The sequence below is a fragment of the Pavona decussata genome, unplaced genomic scaffold (assembly GCF_977016875.1).
Source record: "Pavona decussata unplaced genomic scaffold, jaPavDecu1.1 SCAFFOLD_300, whole genome shotgun sequence".
Taxonomy (NCBI): domain Eukaryota; kingdom Metazoa; phylum Cnidaria; class Anthozoa; order Scleractinia; family Agariciidae; genus Pavona; species Pavona decussata.
The window spans coordinates 5350001-5364747 of record NW_028145697.1 but is presented as its reverse complement, the minus strand read 5'-3'; the positions used below and the strand labels follow the sequence as shown (position 1 = coordinate 5364747).

General features: G+C 38.5%; 2 pseudogenes across 1 annotated transcript; both read left to right on the top strand.

Moving 5' to 3' along the window:
- Positions 1-7532: 7532 nt before the first annotated feature.
- LOC146454794 (uncharacterized) lies at positions 7533-9172 on the top strand (annotated as a pseudogene). Its single transcript, XR_014859215.1, has 3 exons — positions 7533-7593; positions 8113-8180; positions 9047-9172. The product of XR_014859215.1 is annotated as an uncharacterized LOC146454794 (transcript).
- An 862-nt stretch (positions 9173-10034) lies between these two features.
- Positions 10035-14747, top strand: part of LOC146454793 (uncharacterized) — a 10782-nt pseudogene continuing 6069 nt past the window's right edge.

The window sequence follows — 14747 nt, the reverse complement described above, 5'->3', positions numbered from 1 at the left end:
GTAGCTGACCTAGTGTAAAAAAAAAAAAAAGAAAAATACTCCTATCATCTTAGTCCAGGGGAGGGGACCCCCCTTAAATGGCTTATATGCGGATGTGCTGCTGAACAGGTTCTAGTTTTAGTCCTTTCTGTCCTAAACAGGCAATAGTCTTCCTACATATGTCAGAAGTGCCCAGGATATTTTTACTTGTAAATTCTTTTTAAAACTGGCTTTTAATTTAATCCTGTTTGTAAATAGATGAATTTTAAGATCGTATATACAGAATTAGTAAAACCAAGTAAATAAATAGAATAAATAGGTATACACATGCGTTCACAGATAGTTAGTATTTACATGATAAGGACGTAATAGCAATAATAACTAGAGTTTGGTTAATAATAATTAGTAATTTTTAACTTTAACGGAGAGACATCAACATAATCATCCTCATTATCAAATACAGCAAGTAAAAATTGGTGAATTTTATTTTTGAAAGGTTTTTTCCTAAGTTTACGTACATCATGCTTCAGGGAATTCCACAACTTGGATAAATTATTATCACCAGTTTTTTTTTTATATAGATAGACAATTTATGAATGACATGAATAGTAATGTTAAATTTTAAATTATTGATTTTTGTTTTTGTTCCTGCGAGCAAACAAAAGTAGTTTGCTCTATTTCAAGTGGCAATAAATGGCTTCAAACAAGACGGCGCACATTTTGTCCTTTGTCCTAAAAAGTGTCATAAAAGTGATGTTGTTGTCCTAAACAGGGTGGGTATTTTAGGATTTCATGTCCTAATCAGGGTTAGGGTTTCAAACCCTCAGTGGCTCACCTCACCTATACTTAAATATTGGAAGAGTACTGCCAGCTCTTAGTCACTTTCACCCCAGGGTACTCCCCTGGTTTTGGGCACTATCCATCGTGCAATTCTGCCAAAAACAATTTTACCACTTCTCAAAAAATTATTCCATCATTAGTATTTAAAATTACATACGAGAGGTATGTTGTTTTACCATGGTAGCAAAATTTCGGGATCTTAGAATCTTTCTTGAGAGAGACAGAAAGTATGGGCTACAGTTTTGTTCCCGAGTGCAACGATACACAGGAAAGTGAAAAACATGCCAATTTCTACCGTATTTGTAGGGACCACAGTTTTTTTTAGATCTGGGGATGTTGCTACAATAACAACATGACAATGACTTGACCTCTCTATTAATTCAAATCAGGGTAGTGACTTATCAGCAAATGATTCAAAATTACAAGAATGATCTTGGCTTTCCAGTTCTGAGCATAGTGAACCAAAGCCCTCTAAATCATGTGTCAAGCAATAGGTTTAGGGAAGAATCATCACGTAATTGTCCCCATTCAGACAGGATGGAATCATCGCCATCCATTGACTCATTAATGGCAGCTGGTTGACATTATGAAGATGTGTCAATATCACTGAAAATGTCATTCATTGTTTGAATGATAGCAACAGCATACTGGTGCCTCCAAATTTCAACAATTTCAGTGACATCCTTTACTGTGAATATTAAGTGGCAATTGCATATAATCTGATTGTTATGAAACGAATTAAATTCAAGCAAGATATTAGGGCATGTCACCATTGAATCAACAGCAACCTCATTCGCTAACTCTTTATGAAAATCCAGAAGCCTGTTTTGAAGCAGTTTTCTTGCTGAGCTGGGGACCACTCGTGTCCGTCTGCTGGTACTGCTATCTGACTGTTCTAGATTTAGTTGTGCGGTCGCAAAGTCCCCTTGAGGGCTCTAAAGATCAGGACGAGTATCCTTCCCACATTTGCAAATTTCTGCACAAATTTCACAACACATCTGCTGGTCAGCAGTGAACTGCACACTGTTACTTTCATGGTGAATTTCAAAGTAGCTAATGAGCACTATTCTGCAACATCCGCTGCTATTTATGTATTTTTTTATGTCTTTCTCACAGTACGTAGAAAGCAGACCATTGTGTAATAACACACATGCGCTAAACTCTCCATCCCTTCCTGCACGACCACACTCTTGCACATATGATTCCACTGATTTGGATGGTCCAAAATGTATCACTCTCCTGACTCTCTTACAATTCACACCCATTCCAAATGCAATTGTTGAAATCAGTACTCTAATATGACCGTCGTCACAAGCCATATTTTCCACAATGTGCTCTTTTACACATGATGATGTTCCAGCATGGTACATTTCAACCATTCTATTTTGAAGTTTTCTTGTTCCATGGAAGATGCTCCCTCCAAGGAAAATCTAACACCCGAAACAAAAGAGAACATTGTTTCCTTGTCTGACAATATATCAGAGTTCTTGGCATGCCTGGCCCCATTGTTTTAATATCTGAGATCAGGGTAGAAAAGGAAGACTCCAGAGGTTCGTTTTTGTCCAGATATTGCAGACAGTATTTTATGTTTGGTCGATCTGGACTCTGTTCAATGAACTTAACGTCCTCCTCTGACAAATGAAGGGTGGATAAAATTTCTCCCTTTGTAGATTTCGTTGCAGTAGCTGTCAATAGTACCAACCTGCTCTCTTCAGGTATCAGAGATCTGAGCTCGCCCAGACAGCCATACCATTTCCCAAATGGTACCTTTTTGGACCCAGACATGCCCCTATAAATAGAAAGACAGTACAGTGGAAATATGTGCAAAAAAAAAAACTTAACATGACTTTTTTGGTTGGGTCATTAGCTTTTCGATAAAAGTTAACTTACATTAACTTGGGCAGGAGAAGTATGCAAAATAAATGTACGGGGCTGTGCAGTATGGAAAATTCAATCTGTTAATAAAAACAATCTTTGCAAACTCCTGATCCAGTTCTATAATTAACGAGTTGTTTATTCATCGCACTAAAAAAATGATTAGATAAAAATAGCTTGTGCATGAAAAATACGCTAAAACCAGACTATATTTTAAGCTTATTTTATGAGTAAAACGCCAGTGTGACATTTCAGCTTGATCAACAGGTTGCAAATTTATGTAGCTACATACCATTGTGTAATACAGTAAGCTTCGTCGATAGCGACTCCAATCAACATCTTTTTGAAGCTTTCACAATCAAAAATGCTTCTCCAAGATTCAGTGGAGAGCAAACGCTAAAGAGAGCCATAGACGATTCAGGACCTGTTACATGAACTCCTCGTCCTCTTCGTCTGTGATAGCAATCGCTGGAATTCCAGGATCATTTAGTTGACGAACCTGGTCTTCCACGAGAGCTCACAACGGTGATGTTACTACAATGACACTGGAACCACGAGGCCTCTCGAAAAGAGCATCCGCCGCATTTGGAAGACATTGGAATATTAAAGATATTCCATAGCCAGTCGTCAAATTCACAAAAATATTTTTACCTAACAGAAATTCCCGAAGCGCATTTTCTTGCTCCGGCAGAAGATTAGATATTCGAACTGCTCTTTCACAGCTCCAAACGCTTGTTCCCAACTTTCTTCAGAAATGACCGTCATTTCCTTTTGATTCACAACGCTAAAATATATCAAAACTATCCATCAATCAATCCAAGGGAAAACCTGGGTAAGTACAACAAGTACAAATCATATTTTTAGCATCGCAGCTGGAGTGCAGAGTATTGCGTGATTGCTCAAGAAGTAACGACCAATCAGAGAGCGCGTTAGAAATTAAGCCAATCCGAAACGGTTACAGATATCCCTGCAAAACTGCGGGATACCAGAACAAGCTTTTTGGAGCGGTTTCGCAGACAGACTATATCAGGGATTATAGACTGTCTGCGACGCAGGCTCAGGAGAGACATGTCAGTCAAACTTAGGAGTGACATCAAAAATGGAGAGAGGCAATAATGTGATCGAAGAATCTACATCATGTTACCCAAGGAGAAGGATCATAAGGAGCATGTTATTGGAGAGGTTTGTTATCTTTCAAAGTCATTAATTTTATTTGTAGTTTATTTATTTATTTATTTATTTATTTATGTGTGTGTGTGTGTGCATTTGTGTGAATTTAGTACAATGCACTTTCTCACAGTGACCCATAACCACAGTACCAGCACTATACTACATTATTGCTTTTAGGATCCCCTAAATAAGTAAGATATCATACTTCAGAATTTAGCTCTGGATTGCTCAAAATAGACGTTGTGACATTTTCAACTATGGCAGTACTGTAATATAATTTGATTGTTTAAAAAGACATCCACAAAAGATCTGACAAAAATTCCACAAAATTATTGCCTTTTTCACTAGGTTGGTGGTATGCGGCAGCCGATAAAATCCAAATGGTTGTTGGTGAGGGTGTGAAAAAGGTTGATGAAATGAAAAGACACCTCTGACACTTTGTCAAGACTGACCTTTTTGCGGGCCAGACTGCCTCCCCCTATCACCAACAGGTGCGTTTATCCCAAAGACGTGGATGTAAGAAACCACATTTACAAAGCAACAGTGAAACAGATGCTATCGAAGATAGACCAAGAAAATCTCGAGAAGAAAATCCAGAATTGGATGGCAGAAAATTCACAGAATTTGTTTCTCTTAAGGCCTTGCTCCCTTTCCCATGTGGAGGCAAATCCTAGAGAGGAAACTGAAAAAGATGGCAATGTTGAAGCTGATGTGACAGAAATTGTTGCTTGCTCATCAAACAGCTTGGCAGAGGCGCCTAATGAACCATTATGGTAACGAAATCACCCTCCTGGATGCTACCTACAAAACAATGCGGTACGAAGTTCCACTTTTCTTTCTTGTGGTGAAAACCAACGTCAATTTTGTGGTGGTAGGCTCTTTTATCATCCAAAACGAAACGACCGCATCCATAGAGAAAGCACTCAACATCTTCCGTACATGGAACCCCACCTGGAGTCCCCAGTTCTTCATGAAAGTCTTCTGCCACGAAGAAATCGATGCCATAGAGACCACTTTTAAAGGTTTGTAGTGATAACTAACTGAAACAAGAAATGATAAAATCACGCAAGAACCACAGCAGAGACAAGATATTATTGGCAAAAGGCAAACCCTAATATCTGTAATGTAGTTACCATATTCCCACTCATGTCCAGGGGCGAGGGGTGCTTACCAGGGAAAATAAAGGAGGGGGATGGATAGAGGAAAACGCCATGTTTCCTCTATTTGCAGATTACTTGTATATTGGTGTAATTGGTCCACTGTACCTTGGCCTCTCCCAGCTATGTTTTCTCAAACCAATTCTGCAAGCGAGGACTACTGAGCCACACATCACTGTGCTTTAAGGACTTCAGATTGTTGTCAAAGGCAGCTTCTGTAGAGGACTTTGCAACATTGCGAAGTAGAAAAAAGACCTCGTCCCTTTTGTCATTTAAGCCATTATCTGCTATGCGAAGCTATTGTTCCCAACACTGCTTGTGATGAAAGTCACAGATAGGGATGAACAAGGAAAAAAGTAGATTGGCGTGCTTGTGCATCAGCATGTTGTTACGAATATCAAATTGCTTCCCCACAAACCTGTGTTCACCACAACATATGTTAGTTGATCTTTCAGTGAATATCCTACACATACAGCTGTACTTTGCAATGTATAATAAATAAAATTTCTCGGCCAAATCATTTGGTCCTTTTAAGGGAACATTAACAAGTTGTAGTTTGTATCTCCGTACATTTTGTGTGCTAAAACAGGGTAGATTAAAAGTGTTGGGTACTCTTGGAAATAGTATGACTGTGTTAATATCTGTTTATTTATTCTACTACATGTATACATAAGGTACCAGCGCACACAACATATACAGCCTTTAGTAGCCAATCGTATTCACTACCCTCATTGCCAAATGGTTACCTTGCCAACTACATAGCAACTAAAATCAATTCCAGAAGCAAACAAATACTTAGCAAAATCGAAATTGTGAAAACCTAAAACAACGAGTGTGTAACATTATTAATTTCGGACAAAAATAGTGTCCGAAAATAAAACCGTCGGAAATTCTTACAGTATAGTATAAAACTTTGTACTTTCTTGGCGACGGCATCACATATTCAAAGCCAGTATACATGATATGGCTAGAATTCGGATTAGGCGGCTTTGCTCAGTCGTTCAGGAAAGGAAAACATTTGAGACACTGCTTGAGGCATAAGCAGGCTGTAAACCCTTGAAGGTACAGTAAAACTATCATTTTCACAGATTTTATTTCAGTCCAATTCATATTTTTTAGGCGTAAATTTACTTTAAGCATGTTTCAGCGCAGTGTCTGAAATTTTTGGTTTGAAAATTGTCCGAAACGAGAGGGAAAAAGTGTCTGAAAATTAAACGTCCGAATTTTTTTGCAAGTAATGTAGTTATTTTTGTTCCTTCCCCCCAGGTGGGCCAGGTTATTGTAATATTGACATTGTAAAATGAAAATAATCTGCTTTTTTTATATGCATATATGACTATGTCTGTATGACTATGTTTTATTGACGAAATTTTTTTTGTTCTACTAGTGCGATGAGATGAGCCTTATAGATTACACGCACCGTTAATCCCTACACTGCTGTAGCGAAACCCTACACGCCGTGAAACACATGAGCAACACTTTATGTTTGAAAGCCAAACAATTGAATTTTTACAACTGTCAGGCAAGCGTTCCTCTGAGAGTTTGAAAGTGCAAGATTCGATTATTTGCAATGGCATTCACCCCGTATTTTTGATTGAAAGTATTTTGGAACTTTTAACTGAGATTAGCACCCTCAGTATATTAAAATACAGAAGAGAAGAAGACTAAAAAGTGTGGTAGCAAATTCAAGCATGGGTTTACAGCGTATGTTGCATTCAATTCACGAAATGTTCATCGTGGGAATAGCCAAATTAAATTGGCTTCTTTAATTGATTTGATTACGGTATGTTGACTTAACATTAGCGGCAAATTTCTAATTTTACTGACACTGAAACACTTTGGTGATCAACAGAAACAGTTCTGAAAGACCCAGGTAGAAACAATTTTCTCAAAAAAGTCTCTGATATCCATTCTCAGCGTTATTTTAGCAAAACGTGCACGAACGCCCTTCAAACTTTAGATTTTTGGCGGCAAAACATGCCATGTTTGCTCCTAATTACAATATGTTTTTCTGCCACGTGTCCACGCTTGGATGAAAACGAAACTTCTCTTGACACATAATTTTTACTTTTGTATGTCTGCCTCATCTTAATCTAGAAGAAAATCTTTTAACGATGCGTAAAAACAGGGACTTTCGAACAAATAAGCTCAGTAATAGGGGCGGTAGGAGTTTGTTTATCTGCAATTTGCATGCGTAGGAAAGTACTCAAGTTTAATGTTGTAATTCAATTAAAGCATTCGTCACGCTTTATTTGTTACAGGCGTAAACATACTTGTCTTAACCTTCCCCGGAAAATACGTTATCTGAATTGACTTTTTCAAAATATAGTGTTCTTTCACAGTCTTTGTTTTCTTGGAGGATAGCTCAAAACTATTATATTCACCGCCCGTCGATCCTTCCATCAATCCCAAGCAAATCTGCTTAAAGCGCCTCTAAACATTTCGAAGTCGCCCCAGAACACTAAGCATGTGAATTGAGTAGCAAAAAGTTTTGTATGAAAAGCGCCAAAAATGGATAAATGCGGGATTTGAAAGCTTTCCGGGACGGATTGTGGTTCAGTTAATGTGAAAGGCATGGTGATCACTGAATATCAAACGCTCAGTGATTGTCAGCGCAACATAGCAGGGCACTTAAGGCTGTTGAAAATGCGTGGAGACGGCGTTTCCTCTGAGGAAGAGCAAATTCTACTGAGGGCAGGTAAGGATATTTTCGTGGCCCTCTCTGCTGCATTTTTTCCCTGTAGGGTGTTATCTTCTCACGGCCTTGTTTTGCACATATTAGGAGTATTTGAGGGGAGTGCTGACACGAACTTTCGCGTGTGTCCAAAGCACCGAGATTCCTTTGGTATCAAATGGAGAGGGCAGAAAAAACTTTGCCAGGATCCAGAGGGGGTTGCAACTCACCGCTCAAAAAAGCACACGGGTGATCGCAATATCAATAACAAACAGTCGGAGGAAATATTCAACAGGACTACATCACTAATACCTATCGGCTCAGGTATTCAACTGTATAATCGTTATTTGTTTGGAATGTCCCACTAACTAACGTATCCACTAACAAGGCTCTACTTATGCATTGTCATTCTTCCAGCAATCTGTCGGCAGTGCCGCGAAAAGCTGAACACATGGATCGCTACGCATGAAAAGCTGCCAAAAGAGGTGTGGAAAAATAGTGGACAGAATCATTTTATAGCGAGTCCCTCATGCCTGTAGAGGACTGGGTCTTGTTTTAGTTTTTATTCACTATCCATAACACGTACGTATAAAGAGAGAATGCTTAGTACACTAGGCTGTGTCGCAGGCCTTTCTTGTGATTTGCAATTGAGCGTTGTGGGCTTCCTGTGGCGACGCACAACCGTAACAGTCCATTGCTAGTAGGAAGAGGAAACATACAAGGAAATGTGAGGCAAGAAGAGGAGTCACGCGAAGGATTATGTGGAGTCCTCTTTTCGACACAATCTCTTGTACTCTCCTTTCTACTACCAAGCGACTGGACATTCATCTGGGGGTACAGTGGGAGTGCTATGGAGCAGAGAAAAGGAAAAATGCTTATCGCTTTGGCCATTTCTATGAAACAAAAAGTTGCTCGGACCCTGTCTAAGACACCTCCCTTGGAATTTCCGTTTTCTTCTTCCACTTCCCTGGAGTTTCCAGCATTCAAAGAGATCGCCTCCTGAAAAAAATAAAAAGTCAGCAAAACCCAAAACCCAAAACCCCTAGAACCTAGTCTCCTGGTGCGTTTCAGTTTCTGCACAGGACGAGCGGTCAGCCAATCATTTATTTGAAGGAAAATAATGCACTTACATGTAGAGTGTTTCAAATAAAAGAGGCAGGAAAGGTAATAGAATTGCACCTGAGAAGGGGCCACAAAATAGCACCCAACCTTTTGTTCATTAACTGAAGGGAGTGCGGATATATAAACGTGTAAATGGTTCCCGTGACGACACACAGAAATCGGTGTTATGCTATGGTCTGCAAGCATTTGAGTGGTAATTTATGTTATATTTTCATTTTTTTGAACACAGGTAATTGAGAGCGTTTCTGCGGCCAGTGAAGTCAGCATCCTAGGAGATGATCAAGAAGAGAGTATGGAAGTGCTTTCACGGGACCTCGAGAGGTTGGCCATTATTCCTAATAGTTCTCTGTACTAGCCTTCCTCGTCCCAGGAGGAGACGCAATCAACGACTAATGAGCGTATCAGCCAAGCCACGTGTACACAATACCCCAAACCTCCAGATAACACTGACGTGCATTAATCGTCCGGTATTACAACAATTTACTTGTATGGCTCATTGCGTCAAAATGATCAAAATATCTGTAACAAGTCAGGGACAGCGTCTAAAAATAATAAACAACGCACATATTTTTCAATTTTGAGAACCTTTATTGCCATAGCTGGAAATTTCGTAACTTGTAATCAGTCCTACAGACCGTGTCTCCCAAAAGGTGTCTTGCGAAAAGTCGAATTTAGGGAATATTTGAGGCGTTGAGGCGCTCTCCTGCAAATGCATAATGTTTACCCGCTAAAATTTTTGTATCAAAAACTACACTAATATAAATCCTTTCAAATCGTACAAACAAATTTTACGAAGTCTGTCTGCTACTCAAGAGATATCCCAGGAAATGAAGCATAGTGCCTCACTGTACGAGTATTGTCAGAAAGGAGCCATCTTTGAAATCTGCAAATTACCATTATCAACTAGATTAAATGTCATTGGCTTCGGAGGTTTTGGTAATTTTTTACCAATTTTCCAAAATCTGCATTTTTTTGGCTTTCACAGCAAAAAATACCCCCTTAAACTAAACGCGTCCCAAACTTAAATTATCGAGTTTGGAAGAAAACAAATTATGCCAAAGAATCAGGCATGTAATAGGCTTTATTCTGACAAAGTTTCAGAATTTTGAATTTTGGATCGATTTTCAACTTTGCTTGATCCTTACAGGCAGAAGCTCTTAAGGATAAGTTCTCTTCTTTCCAGCCAACCGATGAGAAGGGAAATGTTTCAGAGAAAAATGCCAATGAAAAACACAACAATGAAAGGCCAAGCAAGGAATACCTGCCACTGCCACAAAGACGCAAAAGAAATGCATTTACCAACAGATGGAAACATCATCATAGAGAAAAGAAAAAAACAGGCAAAGAAGTCTGTGCCAGGCAAGAAACAACATCAACAACTAATAAAGCAGCACATTGTCCAAAAACAACCTAGCAGAAAAAGCAAGCCTCACAGAACAAGGCCAATGAGGCTAATCTACTGTCTTTACGAAAGAAAAGAAGATATGATGATCAACTACCTCCTCATCAACTACCAGCTGATCAACTACCTCCTTCAGATGCACATAACATAACATAAATGAGAACGCTCCTGATTGAAAATCATGGACATGTTTCAAAGATCCTGAACCAAATGGAATTGACAAGAACGACCAAGTGTGTCCAGTTGAAAATCCTGTTGATGAAGGACATGACATTATAATTATGAAAGATGACATGAAGACTTCTTCTTCTCCTCTTCCAGTCAAACAAGTAATCAACGACTACTCACCTGATCTAAAATCATGGGTGAAACTTATGGACCCTCAAACCAACATGAGCTTTGTTCTCTAACAAGATGCTAGAGACAGTGTCTTGAAGAAAACACACTGGTTGTTTGACTCAGAAATCCATGCAGGACAGATCCTGTCAAAGGAAAAATTTCCTTTTGTGGATGGTCTGTGCGACCCAGCAGTTAAGGGGGAGTTAGTGGTCCCAGCTGTAAGTAAATTTGTGCAAGTCATTAATACTGGCTCACACTGGGTATGCCTAAGCACCATATCTTTAATCCCTGGAAGTGTCAAGATATATGACAGCCTATTCATTAGACCAAATCCAATCACCATAGATCATTCCTGCCATTTGCTGATGCATACAGGAAATCGCGAAACATTTGTAAACAAGAAAGTTCAAAAACAAACAAAGACAAATGAGTGTGGTTTGTTTGCCCTGGCATTTGCCACCGATCTCTGCCATGGAATAGACCCTGTTAGTCAATGCTACGACCCACAACACATGCGTGACCACTATGTCCACTGCCTAGATTCACAGGAGATGGTGCCTTTTCCAGAAACATCAAGAAGGGTGCCTTTCCATATCACCAACAGAAAGACAACAGTGGCCATCTACTGTGTTTGCAGAATGCCCAACAACAAGCAGGAGTATGTCCAGTGCTTTCAGTGTGATACCCTGTATCACATAACGTGTCTCGACATTCCAGAGTGGGTACTGAATACCAATAGGAGGTGGAGGTGTGACACGGGTAGGTGCAAGAATGCTAAAAAACCAAATCTGAGTCAGCATTAGCCCACACCAAGCCAAGCACTCAAGTTACAAATGATGCTGGCCTAAACATTTCGATTGTTGACAGTTTACTACATACATACCTCAACGAGAATGAGGTATTAATCAGTAAGTGACACAGGCATACTCGGACAAAAATCTGAGTGCCCTTATCAATCAGGAGTTCAACCTAAGACCTTCCTATTACTACTTTGGATGCTCTACCACTGAGCTACAGGAGACTATTAGGAGCTAAGGCCATTACACTAGGTTCATGGGACAAATATCCTGCATACTGCAAGGATTGGAATGTCAATGAGTGGCATATGTGGGATGCAATAACTAATGTAATGGAATATGTTAAGGCTGATGAATAAATGAGAATGATGTATTACTCAGTAAGTGACAGTCGGCAAACTCAGACCAAAATGCAAGTGCTCTTATCAGGAGTCGAACCTAATACTTTCCGATTACTCGTTCGGATGCTCTACCACTGAGCTACAAGAGCCTCGTGGGAGCTAAGACCATCAAACCAGGTTCGTGGGACAAACATATATGAAGTTTACTTCAGTAAAATAAAGTTACAGTGTAAAATCCAGTCTTACACATAACAATAATTATTCACTCTCGATTATAGGACTTCTTAGAAATTTTTATTTTTATGTACATGTGATCAAATCCAGTCACAGTGAGCAATTAATTTTCAAATGGAGTAATTTTGATATATCAAAATTCTTACTTGGCTAAGAGGCTTACGGTAGTTAAACAATAGGATATTGAAATTGACGAGTTAGCACTGCCTATGGAAAAGTAACATTTTACTTTGTTCTGTTTCTTAAGATAGTTTTTTCTTGATTTAATCTATTCCTTACAACATGTGATCACACCTACACCTACGTGTATGGTCTTGTGATATTTTTGTTATGAAAAGTCTGACGCACAACTAGAAATTACACCTTTGTCACACCATTCAAGTGTCATATGATCACATTTGGTGTATGATCACAGAAATAATTATTTTTGCATGGTTCACAGTTGGAAATAAAACATGAGTGACGTGTATAGGGGATTGACTCCCCCACAGGCAAAATAGAACTACCTGATCTACAGCGTATATAAAAGGTTTTATGAGCCACAAATACATGTTTGAGAGACCAAAACGGCTCTTTTAGGAGCTTAAAAACAGCTTTTCAGCAAACCCTTTGGAGCTTTACAAAGTTGAGGAGAGCCTCTGATCAAGCTCACGATTGTTAAGTTCGACATTATAACACATGGCTGTGATATATAGTAAGCTTATGTTATTATTATAATTATAATTCTTATGATGGATGAATTTAATATATTAAATATATTTATCTACTGTTGACGTAAGATGTTTTCTTCGTTCAATTAAAAAGTTTCTCAATGGAACTGGCTAATAATTAAAATTAAATGTCTTGCAATAACAATACTATTGTGATAATTAGGAATGATACGATCGACAAAATTACTAAATAAGAAATATCAGCACCTGTCTGTATGAGTAATGGAAAATTACGACCCATTCTGTAGTTTCTCTGTTACTATGGTAATAGCATACGCCACTTAAAACACATATATTGTTATCAATATATTATTTTGCACAACTTTGGCTTGAAATCACGTTGGTCATTTTGACAGATGGAACATTCCATACGTCAGAACGACGTTCTCAAATTAAAGTCTAATTCAAAGGTAGCAACAGCAGTAACAAACCCGTCACACCATATAACCTGTCAATAATGTGCAAAGCAATTTAAATTTACGACAACATGAGAAAAAAAAAAAAAGAAAAAGAAAAGAAAAGAAAACGAGAGTTTACAGTCACATTTGCTTAACTCCACAACCAGTTGATATTGCTGGATTCTTGTATTTTTGGGCCGGGTGCACGAAAAAATATCTCGCAAGGACCTTGTGCATTGGTTTTTCTTTCCTTTAAAGTTAAAATTTCAGTACTTCTTGAGGAGCTTCCAAAGTTAACTGCTTACGGCTTAGAGAAGATAAATTATAACTTGAGCAGTACCGTCCGCCATCTTTGTTTGCCCAATGAAAATTCCAAAGACTCAAACGCCATCGGGGTGACATCATGTCATTTGGATAAAACAAATATAGCGTCCTTTAATGCTGTGAAAAGACAGGGATTAACGAAGTCTAATTGCCTGACATGGACAGGTCTAAGACAATCAATTCCACAAAACTTACGCACATCAACTTTGTCTAATTTTAAGGTGGTTCTTAATTTGGAAACGTTCCAATGCCGCTATTATTACAGCTATTTGATAAAACATGTGTATGAAAGGCCTAGGAAATGGGCGAGGTTGAGTGAAGATTTTGATTTGGGAGATGACCAAATTGCTGACGTCTACCTGCTGCCAATAAAGTGGCACATGAACCTTATATACGCTCCTTTCAATATAAGGTTTTAAATTCTATTTTGTACACTAATGATATACTTTATAAAATAGGCTAGTTTCAACCCCCAACTGCTGTTTTTGCAATGAGACACTCGAAACTCTAAGTCATATCTTATTTAGTTGCTCTTTTTCAAACTCCTTTTGGAATGAGGTTATTGCTAACATTTTAAATAAGCTTTATGGGTGCAAATGTCTCTTGTTACGTCAATTGTTATTGGATTTCTAAAGGACGAGATGGATCTGGTTAACTATATAATTATTCTAGGTAAAAACTACCTGTGGACCTGTAGGTATAAGAACATAAAACCTTCTTTCATCCACTTTAAGAGAATTTTGCTTGACAAATAAAACGAATATGTTCAACAAAAAATGGAAACCATTTGAGGAACTCATCTTATTTTAGATAGTTAAATTTTTCTATCCTTATTGTATACTATAAACTTATCGACCAATTGTGTAATTGTACTTTTCGGTGTAAAGCCAAGAATTTTAATCTACCAATGTTATGTTAGTTAAAAAATATACATATTGTATTACTTATAATTGCGAAACGTTCACGACTAAATTGTAATATTTAAGGTTAGTTTAAGTGTGAATAAAGTTGTTAAAAAAATGTCGTTTTGGAGTATGGAGATGAGCGTAAACTGTTGGATAGGCCCCTTAGCAGCCCAGCCTCCAGGTTCAAATCACTTGCCCACCTGGTGGGACAGCGCCCAATCTAGACCACAACAATAACACTCTCCTTCCGGGCCCTGCCAAGAGCGGATTGTCTCCATTGTATTACATTCACCAATCGCAGTAAAGCAATATTTAAATAGAGGATTTTCTCATCGTTGGAAATGAAAAGGAGAAAGCCATTTAACATGTTTACATACAGAGAACATCTCTATTGAAGATGCTTTCAAACCATCGAGACAGCAATCGAAGCAGCGTAAATCTCGACAAAGGGCCGAATCAAGTCAAAGCATGCGGGTATTC